The sequence below is a fragment of the Chiloscyllium punctatum genome, chromosome 22 (genome assembly GCF_047496795.1).
Source record: "Chiloscyllium punctatum isolate Juve2018m chromosome 22, sChiPun1.3, whole genome shotgun sequence".
Classification (NCBI taxonomy): Eukaryota; Metazoa; Chordata; class Chondrichthyes; order Orectolobiformes; family Hemiscylliidae; genus Chiloscyllium; species Chiloscyllium punctatum.
Window position 1 is genome coordinate 35,778,186 of NC_092760.1, and position 14,261 is coordinate 35,792,446.

Sequence of the window (14,261 nt, forward strand, 5' to 3'; positions counted from 1 at the left end):
GGGAAGAAGCTGTTCTTGAATCCATTCATAAGTGTATACAAACCTTCAGACGGAAGAGGTTAGAAGCGTGTATAACCTGATTATGTTGGTTTGTTTTCCTGAGGCAGTGGGAAGTATAGGCAGAGTAAATGGAGGCAAAGCTCGTTTGCATGATAGACTGGGCTGAGTTCGCGACTCTCTATTGTTTCCTGTGGCCTTGGGAAGAGCAGTTGCCAAACTACACTGTGATTGCATCAAGATGGAATGCTTTCTATCTAGAAAAATTAGTAAGGATCCTTATGGACATGCCAAGTTTCCTTAGCCTCCTGAGGAAGTAGAGATGTTGCCGTGCTTTGACGTGAGTGCACCAGGACAGACTGTTGGTGATCATCACTCCCAGGAACTTTCCATCCTTTGTAGATATCAGCTGATCCAAAAACCTTCCTGGCCAAATTCTGTTCAGCCTGTAATCTACACATGCACGTCCCAGTCCTTGCTAACCTCCATTGACTCTTGGGGTTGAAGCTTTAAATGGAATGGGTCCAAATTGGAGCTGGATAGCATGCAATTTGGTGCCAATGATCTCTGTGCTTGCTCACTGCTACGATCATAGCCCTGAGCCATTTACAATGATAACAGCTTGGGGGTGGATTGGTGACCCACCAACAAGCAATGGACAGCCAATTTAATCTAATGATTTGGATTAAGTGGTGTATTGATTGGGATATTCTGTTCAATAAAGGCAGCCCACGTTGTGAGCTCTGTGCAGGAGCATGCTGAATAAAATGAGGGTTTTGTTCAGATCATGGTTAGGCAGTTTAGTTTTTTAATCATTGGAAATAAATTAACTTTGCTGCTTTAGTATGCCACTCCCACCTTGCTTGGTTAGGCTGTTGATCTTTGAGTTCTGGCAGGCCTTGATTGGTTCTGGGTCTTGGCCCCATGACAATTTCCACTTCCTGTTCCATATACTGAATATAAATCCAGCCTTCAACACCTCAAATGTAATATTTTCTTCCCTTTATTTAAATCAAGGTGTTAAACCTTCTGATTCTGTATTAGTCTGCAATCCTAGAACTCTGTCTTCCTTTTAACACTGGCCTCTTCTGTACCTCCCTTCATGCATTGCACCACTATTGAAGAATTCCCTCCCAAAACGAGCAGGCCTCTTCAGCTCATCTTCTTCATTCTAGTTTCTCCATAAAATGGACCCCTTTGACCAAGTTTTTGGTTACTCACCTGAACAACTCCTTTACTAGCATTCATTTTGTATATGTTTCAGTGCGATATTTGTGTAATCCTTTGTGATATTGTCAAAATAAAAAGGCACATAAATATAAGTGCATGTCACTATTTGTTTGAAGTGTGCCATGCAGTTACCCATTTGCTTAGCATGCTTTATATGCTGTAGTTTTTAAAATTTCAGACATCATAAATATATTGCATTATACAGGTGATGATTGTGCCAAGAGATATGGTCACATGTTTAGTACAAGTCAATGCAATTCTAATTGACATATATAATAGTTAACTGTAACTGACTTGGTGAGAATTTAATACCACACTTTCTTGATTTAATAAGGGCCAAATATGTTTTGGAAAGGCGAGATTATGAAAGCTTTACATTGGAAGGACACTTTGTGACCCACCCAATAGCCAAGAGTTTGTGTGGGATAAGTACAAAATTAGCTTTGGATTGGAACAACTTGCAGGAATGTGGACTGTCATTGAAAAAAAATTCAAGCCACATTATAATAAATTGTTAATTAATTTAAATAGTATTGAATGAAGATTGAGAGATAAACTCAGAATAGACTTGATAATGAGACACAAGATCTTACTGCGTGGGAACCACTTGCCTGCAATATCCGTACACATTAATTAAGTATAGCTTCAAATATCACATAGGCCTGACTTTGCCCTGCAATCCCTATATGAATGGATTGTAGTCCCTGCTATATGCTTAGAGTTCTCAAACATGTACATGCTTTGGGATTGCCCTCAGATATCAGTTTTCTGGAAAGCCAATATGGACTTTCTCCAATTGTGCAAGAGGCTGCCTCAGACATTTCATCATTGGATTGTCTTCTACAGCTGGGACAGATCTCACAGAGGATGAGTCTGCTTAATGTGTCAGCTCATAGATATAGCCTTATAAAGTGAAATGTTTCACAACCAATTGCACTTCTAATCTGGGTCAGAGTTGTCTATGGCTGGACTCTTCTGCAAGGATTCAATAATTCACAAAAAAAATTCAGATTTTTAGAATCTGGAATTCATTCCTGATTAGAGTCAGACTGATGAGTCTATGTCTGCTCTGTATAAAAGTACTGATCCATAACCACAGTCTGGAAAAAAACAAGGGAAAAGGATGATAACAACCTGTGGGATGTGTCGGCTGGCTTGAAAATTTCAGTGACACGCAGATAATTGACCTCACCACTCTCTTTATCGTTCTTTTCTTGAGGCAAACTGGTTCAACGAAAGGTTCATTTTAAATTCTTTTTACTGTGCAGCTTAATTTTTTGTTTGTGTCCCTAGAAGATTGCATGTAAACAAACTGAACGGCATTAATAAATGCCAGATTTAAAAATAAGAATTGGTATTTTGTTTGTCTAACAATGAGGTCTATACAAATATTTTTCATCAATAGAATGTAGATCCAATCCTAGCTTGGCAATGAGTTGTTCTTGTCAAGTAACAAAAGGAAACTCTTCTGTCTTCTCTCTTCAAGGTTGTCTGTCTGCCGCAGAATTTCCAGCATTTTCTGTTTTTTATTTCTTTCCCTTCATGCATTTTATCTTGTTTTTGTACCATTTTTTACCAAAAATTAAATTAACACAAAAGCCATATCCTCCAGCTTAGGGTTGGATATGGGTTACAAAAATACAGAGTAGAAATCCTGGATTAAAAGTCTATCAGGGCCATGGAATATAATTTCACAAGACATCAATCCTTATTCTGTTGCATTTTTACATTGTATTTGATTTTGACAAAAAATGTATTTCAATTTTTTTATTTGTCATTTTATCTAATGTTTCTGATCTCAGTACTCACCAGGGAATATTAATCCTGTAAATAGAACTCTTTCCAATTTTCGGCCGTCAGTGGGAACATTACAAAACTCTCCTCAAGCTCCAAAGAAGAGTCACTGGACTCAAAACGTTAACTCTGTTGGTCTCACTACAGATGCTGCCAGACCTGCTGAGTTTCTGATGTCCCGAATCTGCAGTATTTTGCTTCTGTTATCATAAGATTGTAGATCATTTGGTCCATCCTGTCTGCTCCTTTTGATCCTAAAATAATCCAGAGCTAATCCTGCTAATCCAATCTCTTCCCGTAGCTCTGACTGCTTCAAATACAGAGGAACCTCAATTATCCAAAGGACACGGGCAGGGTGCATTTTGTTTGGTTAATTAAATTCTGGATAATCAAATGACAGATAACATAGTTTAGCCAAGCAGCGGGAACTTGCAAAGCTGCTGGATAATCCGATATTCAGATAATTGCATGCCAGATAATCGAGGTTCCTCTGTATTTAGCCATCTCATGTTAAATTATATAATTGTCTCTGATTCATCTGCACTCTGCGACATAGTACAACATATTTGTATTAAGAATTTTTCTTAACCTCCCTTAGTCTTGCTACAATTTTAAATATGAACTTGGAATAGGAGTAGGCCATTCAGCCCCTCCAACCTGCTTTACGATTCAATAAAATCATGGCTGCTTTGATGTTAATCTTAAACTACATTTCCATTTGTACCAAACTGGTGGCCTTTGCAATAGATGTAAGAAAAATAAGAAGTGGACTTTCATTAGTCATCCTATCAGAATTCTTTATCATTTTAAATAGTTCTATTAAATATCATCTTTTTTGCTTTTCTCCAGTAAGCTAACTGAAGAGTTAGGATTACAGTCAGAGTGAAGGTTTGTGCCAGAAAATATATTTCAAGGGAGTCCTGAAGGTCTTGCTGGAGTGTTTGGTGTCGTTCCACCTTAGACATGCCAGAACCTCACATCATGTTGATCCAGATAGTGCAGTCTCATTAGCAAAGACCTCTTATGACCATACCAGTAGGAAACCAGCCAACAGGAGACATTCGTAAGGCCAAGCGTGCAAGCATCTCTCCTGCGCCCATCTATTCAAGTGTGTCTAACATGTACCTCATTCTTTTGGGATTTAAAATGGGCCAATTAGCCATCTATGAACACATTTGTGCCTGAAACTTGGTGAATGCTAGTTAATGATATTGTCATCTTTGACTCCAAAGGCTGAACATGACACGAGATGGACAGAGTGTCTGCCTGGTGTGATTTCAGCAGAAGACTCCATCCATTTTGATGATTGAATCTCATTAAAATAAAGCAAGAGTATGCTCATCATCACACATGCTCTTTATTGGTAGATTGCCAGTTTACAAGGATGGAGATCCAGTCGGCTAGTAATAGTTTAACAGCGGCTTGAGGGACTCTTAATGTGCAGTGGTAGTGACCTTCCTCTAGGCTAGAAGGCTTGTGTTCACATGCCATCTGCTCGGCAGTGTGTCTGAACAGATTGATTAAAAATGAAGCTTGAAGGTCTTTAAACAGGACAGTATATCATTCAAAAGTGGTAAAAAGATCACTCTGTGACCAGTTTGTCCATAAAAATGAGGTCCTATCTTTCTTCAGTAACCCATAGGCATTCCACAAAATTCACTCTCCAATCCATGCCAACGACATTGCTTCAAAGACCTAATTGCATTGCAGAGACTTCTTGTCAGAACTAAACAGATCCATTTGACACCCCTATTGCTGTCTACACTTTCTTCTACAGCACACAGACTGAGGATGGGTATCCTCCTCAAGACACAATATCACTTGGTCTTATTTTTCGGAGAACTAGAGCCAGCACACTAATTGCTGTTCTTCCTCATTCAGTTGGTGAAATATAAGGTTCTGCACTGATTGTTTCAATTAGTGGAGGTAATCAGGATCAGACCCATCTGGAAAGTGAGTCTATAAAATGGCTGACAGGGAGTAAGCTTGGGCCTTAGTTTCGCTGAAAAGGCTTTAGGGACCTAACATTCAAAGCAAAAATGTTTTGGTTTAAAAAATTTATTGAATGCAACAAATGATCACTGAGGAGTGATTGCAATGTATTGGAGATTGTGAGAAAATCCATTGTCAATTTGTTTGACTGTTTGAGGACATGGCATTGTGACATTGCAGGTAAATATGGAGTATTTGGCCACCTCAGTGGAAGATATGCCCGCAGCCCCATGCAAAGTCTTTACTAAGTTTCTGTGAAACAGCTGTATATTAGAGTCATCTGGTTTCTTTACTTCTTCTATTTCATCAGTGATGTATTAGTCATCATGTCCAAACGATTGCCAATTGTCCACATTGCAGTGTAATTTTATATAAGAAATGGGAAACTACAATCAGATGGAGCACTCTGGGTGGGCTGCATTTATAGGAAACACCATTGAACCTGTGCATGTTAATATTAACTACATTTCCATTTGTACCTTGTTGCTTGAAGAGTCCAGTGACCTCTGATGAAAATACTGATTAATTATTGAACAGTTTGACCACCAAGCATGGGTTCCCGAGATAGCTCATGAACCAAATATTCAGGGGAACCAAATGTTGATGGAGAATTAGTCCAAGATATAAATGTCATTATCAGTATCTCGGAAAGAAGACACATCAGTTGAACATTAAGATCTATTTGCAAAACTAAAGAAGATAGATTCAGTGAAAAAGGCCATACAAAACTAAAGATATGTTGTACAGGGTTCCATTGATTTATGATGTTTTAAAAATTTAACCTATTTTGCTAATCAACCTATTCAGAGATGGTATTACACACCTCTGGAGCACGTGGGGCTTGAACCTGAGCACCCAGTCCAGGGGTAGGGATGCTACCACTGCACCACAAGAATGTCTTCCCCCATTGATTTATATGGAGAAATAGAAACTAGGAGTAGATAACAACTATTTGGCTCTTTGGATCTGCTCTGTCATTCAATATGAACATGGCTGGTCCTCTAGGTCAATACCATGTTCCTGCTTTCTCCCCTTGATACCTTCTAAAATCTAAACATTGATCTATCTCCATCTGTGGGAGAGAATTCCATAGGTTTGCTGCCCTTTCAGTGAAGAAATGTTTCCTCATCTCAGCCCTAAATGGTCCACCCTGTATCCTGAGACTGCATCCCCTAGTCTTAGACTCCACAACTGGGGTAAAAAAGTCCTCTCTGCATCTAGTCTCTGCAGCCCTGTTTCAAACAGATTCCCTCTTGCCCTTATCACCCTTCATGAATACAGGCCCAGTTGAACCATCTTTCCTTATAGGACAATCCTACCAAGTCCATTATCAACCAGTGAACCTCTGTTGCACTCTGCTATGGCAAGTACATTTTTTCAGGATGGGAAACCAAAACTACACACAATACTCCAGGTGTGGTCTCACCAAGGCCCTGTATGACCTCAGTAAGAAATGCCTCTTCTGAACTCAAGCTCTATTTCAATGAAGGCCATCTTTATATTTGCCAACTTCACTGCTTGCATTGACCCGTGCACAAGAGCTATTTGCACATCCTCACTCACCAATATTATTGCTATTTAAGTAACCCTCTTCCTTCCTCTCTTTCACAATGAAGTGTATTACTTCACATTTAGCCACATTGTACTGCCTCAACCATGTGTTTGTCCACTCACTCAACTTGCCCAAGTCACTTTGGAGCCTCCTTGCATCCTCCTCACAATCCTGCTCAGTTTTGTGTCATTAGCAGAGTTAGAAAGTATGCATTTGGTGTCCATATCCAGGTCGTTTATAAGTATTATGAATAGCTAGGGCCCAAGCATTGAACCTTGCAGTATCTCATTAGTCACAGCCTGCCATTCAGAAAGGTTACACCTGAAACGTTGATGACCTCTCCACCCCGTGATGTTGCCTGGCTTGCTGTGTTCTTCCAGCCTCCTGCCTGTCTACTCAGAAGAAGACCCATTTATTCCCACTGTCTGTTTCCTGTTTGTAAATCAATTCCTAAATCATGCCAATATATTATCCCTTATCCCATGTGCTTTAAATTTATCCACTAACCTCTTTTGAAGGACATTATCAAAAGCCTTCTGAAAATCCAAATACACCACATCCATTGGTTCTTCCTCATCTGTTATATTAGTTGCATCCTCAAAACATTTCAGTAGATTTGTTAAGCAAAATTTGCATTTCATAAACCCATTGTAATGTCCGATTAATGCTTTCCAAACATTCTGTAATTTTCTAACATCATTTAGAACAGACTCTAGTATTTTTCCTGCTACTGTTGTTAGGCTAACTAGTATGTAATTCCTTGTTTTTTTTTCTCACCTTCCCTTTTTAAATAGTGGGACTATAATTCTCTATATTACATAGAAAGCTTTTAGACTGGTTTTTGCCAATAAAATACTTCCATCATTGAGCATTCCAACTGCAGCAACAGACTGCTTACTGTTACTCTTCCTTTCAGATTTTTCGGACCATATAGAGACAGATGGATATTATCAACATACTGGCTTAAGAAGTTAACTAGTGAGAGTAAAGGTTAATGGATGGAAATTTATTTGGCCATGAATCAAGGATATTGACCTCAGCACCCAAAGTCCTGATATGTGCTGAGAGGATTAAATTCTAACATTTACACCCATTTCCTGACTTTCAGAAAAGTGTTGCTAAGCTTCCTCAAAATAAACTTTTCACCAAAATCAAAGAAAAAGAGAAAGGAGTCGGTGAAGGGATAGTGGGATAATTGCGTTTGCAAAGTGTCTTCAGGCAATGAATATTGTTTGAAGAGATGATGAAGGCAAACACTGTGTCAAATTAGCAAGCTGCGAGATCCCACAAGCAGACTGTGAGCTACGTGATCAATTAATCTGTTTTTGGTGTGTTAGCAATGGAATAATCCTACCCAAGACAGTGTGCAAACTCATTGTTCTTCTTCAAATAATCATATAAATCAAATTAAATCAGACAATGAAGAAAACCTTCAGCCATCTGATCCTTCCACATCATTAGTCCTGACTTTGTTTTAGCTGTACAACATGTATTGATAATTGCAAAGTATCTAAAGACACACAATATAAGCCAGCTGTTAGGAAAACCGGGTAGCAATGTTTGTAATCCAGGCGCACATACAGAAGAAAGACCCTCAGAAGAAAGACTCTGAGAGGCTCCTCAATAATTCAAAAAATGTCTGATACATTTACACGATTTCTTGCCATTACTTCATGGGACCCAATCACATGCCCTTGTTTGTACCTTTATTCTTTACATGCCTGTGTAGAAAGAAGATTTACCTCTGATCATGTTCCTTCACCACTGCCCTGGTGCCAAACCATCCCACCACGTGCTGTCATTCTCTGACCTTCTCAACTTCCCATTTCTTTCTTTAATCCTTTCTCCAATCATGAGTTATTATTAAAGATTATCAATGTCTCACTGTTATAAAACATGTATCTTTTTTTTTTCTGTATGTTTGATTGTGAACTGAAATTGGAAAAGGACTGTTTTAAACACCAACAATTGTAGAAAGCATTACTGTACATTTTAAAAGAGTCGAAGAGTGTGGTGCTGGAAAAGCACAGCCGGTCAGGCAGCATCCAAGGAGCAGGAGAATCAATGTTTCAAGCATAAGCCCTTCATCAGAAATGTACATTTTAAAAGCATGTTACCTGATTTTGTTTAAGTTGTTTACCCTGCTATTTGTTCAGGCAGTGGGGGTGGTTGCTACAGATGAGCTGCAACCAGGATCAGGGATGGGGTGTATGAAGAGAGATTCAGCCTGCAACAAGTTGCTGATTGGTCTCTGGGGTGAATAGCCTGTTGTAATTGACAAAATCCTCTCATTTAGGGTTTAGATTAGAGTGGTATGCAAAAGCACAGCAGGTCAGGCAGCATCCAGGGAGCTGGAAAAGTCCTCTCATTTGCCAACAACAATGTTATCGGCTCCCAGGTGGCTGAACAGCTTGTGGGTATGAATGTTTGAGTCAGAAGCCATCAGGCTTCTGAAAAGTAAGTTGTTTTCTTCCCTGAAATAAAAGAAAACCCTCAAGTCTGAAAGCTATTTATTTCCCCCATTAATTGCTGTAAGTTATGGCTTTTAACCAATAAGTCAGAGATTTCATAAGTGTGAACCAGTTACCCTGTGCCTTCTGCAAACAAGTGAAAGTACCTAGAGAATGAAGATCAAGAGGAAAAGGTCATAGTGAACCAAAAATATTATCTAAGCATACCCTGTGGGTGTGGATCACTGAACTGCCTTCCCGTCTTTCCCTCCATAATATTTTTTTTCTTGTCAGTCTCTGTATGTAAGACAGAATTTTACAAGGAGGTGAGAGTATAAACAATTATATGTTGGCAGTTCATAATTGTTTGTCTGTAGTTAGAATCTATTTGTTTATAATACAGTGGTGCCTCAGAATCTGAATTTAATTTGTTACAGGAGGCTGTTCGGATTGCGAAAAGTTTGGATTCTGAAACTATTTTTCCCATAGGAAATAATGGAAAGTGAATTAATCCGTTTCTGGACCCAATAAAAAACATTTCCAAGACAGTTTTAACTGCAAATACACATGGTTGAGGTAAAATAAGATGAGTAAATGACCTAAGTATCAAGTAATAATAATAAAAACAAGAAATAAGTGTACTAACATGAAAAAATCTTCATTTACCTTAGTGATGAGTGCTAATGGTGCATGTGGAAGCTGGAGAGGAGGAAGGAGGGAGAGGGTTTACTGCTTGGAAGGTGAGTCACCTTCCATAATAACATCAGGTAACTGTACTTCTGGAGTTTGCTTTTTGTCTCTTCATTCTCATAACACTAAGACCACTTGTAGAGGGCTGAGGCTCACTGGACTGGCTATCTTTAGAGAACCACCTTTCCAAAATTGTCTGGTGTTGGCGACTTTTCTGAATTTTTCTGAAGTGGTTAATCACATTGCCATTGAACATGTTTATGCTCCTGTTGACTACTGCCTTGTTAGGATGTCACTTTTCAACAATGGCCTGTGTTATAGACCACAGGAAGCACAGTTCCTTAATTTCAGCACTGGAAATGTTCCCACTAGCTCTCTCTTCCTCCTCTGAAGAAATTTCCTCTGCCACTTCTTCTTGCTGTGTCTTGTGGAGGTGCTGAAGTTCTTCTGTGGTGAGTTCATTCTTGTGATCCTCCACTAACTCCTCCACATCCTCTTCACTCACCTCCAAGCCCATGAACTTGCCTAGAGACACAATAACAGGCACAACAAGTGGTTCTTCGAAGCCTTCAAAGTCTCCTCCTGCAACACATTCAGGCCAGAGTTTCCTCCAGGCAGAGATCATTGTCCTCAGAGACACTTCCCTCCATGCTTTGTCTATGATTCTTGAGCAATGGAGGATATTATAATGATCTTTTCAAAAGTCTCTGAGGGTCAGTTCAGTCTTGTTTGTCAACCTCAAAGCATCTCTGGAACATAGCCTTGGTGTACAGTTTTTTGAAATTTGAGATAACTTGTTGGTGCATGGGCTGGATGAGAGGAGTGTTTTGGGGGGCAGGAACTTCAACTTGATGAAGCTATATTCACCCACCAAACCTTCTTCCAAGCCTGGAGGATGAGCAGAAGCATTGTCCATCACAAGAAGAACCTTCAGGGGTAGATTCTCTTCCTCAAGATAAGCATTCACAGAAGGGGCAAACTCGTCATGAATCCACTCAGTGAAGAACTGCCTGGTAACCCATGCTTTCATGTTTGCCCTCCACATCACATTAAGTTTGCTCTTTATAACATTGTTCTTTTTGAACACACGTGGATTCTCTGAGTGGTACACAAGCAAAGGTTTTATCTTGCAGTCTCCACTAGCATTACCACACAACAAGAGAGTAAGCCTGTCTTTCATTGGCTTTTGGCCGCGTAAAGACTTCTCTTCCTTAGTTATATAGGTCTTCCTTGGCATCTTTTTCCAGAAGAGGCCTGTCTCATCACAATTGAACACCTGTTGTGTCACAGTGTTCACAAACTCACGAAATTTCGCCACAAAATTTGCCGCTGCATCCACATTCAAACTAGCAGCCTCTCCATGCATAACAACACTGTGGATCCCTGTTCTCTTCTTAAAGTTTTCAAACCACCCCGTACTAGCATTAAACTCATCACTATCAGCGCTACTTCCAGGCACGTCTTTTTTAAGGTCAACATACAGGAGCCTGGCTTTCTCACAAATTATGCCCTCAGAGATGGGATCACCAACCAACTGTTTTTCGTTTATCCACACTAAGAGGAGTTTTTCCACCTCCTTTATAAACTTAGAGGTCAGAGATTAACACCTTTTGCCACACCAGTTGCTTTTATCACTTCTTTATTTTTCAGAATCGTACACATGGTTGATTTTGGCATCTCAAACATGGCAGCGAGATCAGACACATGTGTACCGCTCTCATGCTTAGCGATAAGTTCTTTCTTCAACTCAATTGTCATTCTCACGGACTTCCTCTTACTCCGATTTGTTTCACTGCTCTTCTTGGATGCCATGGTGAATGCACAAGGGTGATCATTTAAAAAACCAGCATAAATCAAGGTGAAAACACGAGATAAGCTAGTGAAGGACACACGAGAGATGCTTTCATGACTACTTCTGGGGACGAACTGAACAAACAATGTGCCACCTGAATGGTATGTGGTGTTCAGATTCTGAAAATGTGTTCGGATTTTAGGGCAAAATTTCTCGAAATAATTGTTCGGATTCCGAGTTGTTACACCACTGTAATTGGTCATTCTTGTTAAATACAGAAACCTGATATGTGTTTTCTGTCACCCTGGATCTAAATGGCAGGTAATTTAGGGAATGTTGCATATTTTTATATAATCTTTAACTTTTATTATAACTCTGGGAATACTAGGGTTTGATTTCCAGTGTGCTACCCTAATGAGGAATAACACTCTATATTAGTTTTAATAATTCAGCAAAATTAGCCGTCCCTTTGTTTTTTGCAAAGCTGATAGGTTTCCTATACTGCTAGTAACTTGTTATTCCCAACTTGTTCCTGCAATTTTATTTCAACGTACGATCTAGAGTAGATTACTTACAGTGTGGAAACAGGCTCTTCAGCCCAACAAGTCCACTCCGACCCGCCAAAGCACAGCTCACACAGACCCATTCCCCTATACCTAACACTACAGGCAATTTAGCATGGCCAATTCACCTAGCCTGCCCATTTTTTGGACTGTGGTACTAAACCCACAGGGGGAGAATGTGCAAACACCACACAGTCAGTCACCTGAGTCAGGAATTGAACCCAGGTCTCTAGCACTGGTGAGGCAGCAGTGCTAACCGCTGTACCACCGTGTCACCCTGATCTGTTCTGTCTTTTAGTGTCTCATATCAGTTTCTCAATTCCATCTGACCAATACTGAACTCAGTCAAGACTCCTCCATGATGAACATTTTTAAAGGGAGTCCTGTCTAAATTCGACATCACAAGTGCACACTGAGAGCCTTTGGTGATAGTTAACAGGCCCGTTGGTGGTCATGGTTGTGGGAGTGAATGAAACTATAGAAATTTATGAGAAATTGTAGCAGTAGGAGCATTTTCTGAGCATGTCCTTCATTCATGACCCTGCCTACTCCCACTAACATACCTCAATCAATCTCTTTGATCACAGCCTGGCATAAATTTAAACGGATGCCAATCAATTTAATTCCAAATATTGATACAATTGTGGATCACTGCATGCAGTCTTTGGATTTTGTGGTGTTATACAAATGAAACTTCAACTTTAAAATCTCATGTAATCCTCTTTACCCATTACTCCCCAGTTTCAATCTGACCAATCATTAAAAGCCCAATGCTGCAGCAGAAACATTATCCTGGTTCCGCTACCTCGTAAAACTATCCTTGTTAATATCTGTCTCCAATCTGCCATTCACAACACTGAACCTTTGGGCTTTTAACACTGTCGCACTAATCTAATGGGGTCAGTTAGAGCAATTGTGTGGCAGCTAGTTTGCAAAGCAGAGTAATGCCAACAGAACAGGTTTGATTCCCATATCGGCTGAGGTTACGATGAACATCTCTTATTCTCAATCTCAACTCTCACCTGAGGCAAAATAACCCTCAGGTTAAACTAACCACCAATTCTCTCTCTCTCTCTCTCTCTCTCTCTCTCTCTCTCTCTCTCTCATGTACCTTCACTGATATAACCAAAACTACTACTCTTCATCAACAAGTATGTTACGCAAGGTCCATTTGAAATATGGTTTTGAAAGAACCCTATTTTTCTTGTTTACCTTCATAGGTCATTTCTCGAATACAGAAAATCAGCCTCATTGCTCTTCTGTGATTTACACCTACTTTCTTGTCGAACATGTTATATTGCAAACTTACACAGTACTCTCAATTTATTCTAGCCAAGGCTTTCAACAGCTTCAACAAGACTACTGAAGAATTGCCGCAATCAGTTTAATAATATACCCTGAATTCTATTCAAGTTGTTTCTTGCCTCTTCATGTTGTTAGAGTTCAGTAAGTGATGGGTCTATCAATACTGTTAGTTTTTCAACTTCTAACAATTGCAATCCCATTGACAAGAGCTTCCTAGCTTTATTTCCAGTGTGCAATGCCTTACATTTGTCTACGTTAAGTTTGGCTTACCATTGATCAGCCAAAATATAAATTCTGCCCAAATGTATTGTCAATTCTTGGCTGCCTCTTCCTAATCCAGAATCTACTCTGACACAGTGCCTCATGTAAGTTTAACTAAGATGCACATCCAGAGTTTAATAAACAGAAAGGACAATGAAATCTCTGAGGCATCCTATCCAATCTATTAGTTTATTTCAATTTATCAATTTTAATCTGTTCGAACCATTTAATTATTTTCAATTAACCAATTACCCCTGTTTTACTTTGACTTTTATTTATAATGAAATCTCTTAGATAAAATTTGGTCATCAGTCTTTTACGAATCTAGATCAGTATTTATTCCAGATATGGGATGCCAGCTCCTTAGAACATCAGAGATTATTCAGACTTTCCTTTTTCTATTCTGAACTTGCATTGGTTGACATTAGATTGTTTTCATACTGATTACATTTTCCTCCTGATTATTAATTTCATTAGGTTCTAGTCACAGAGATCAAACTAACAGCCTGTAGCTGCCATGTGCAGCATGTTTATCTTCTTTAATGATAGTACTTGGGTCTGGTGAAAGTTATGGATTGTTTTATATGTCAGGACCCAACTTACACAGGGCCTTCAAGCTTTTCTGGCACAGCTTT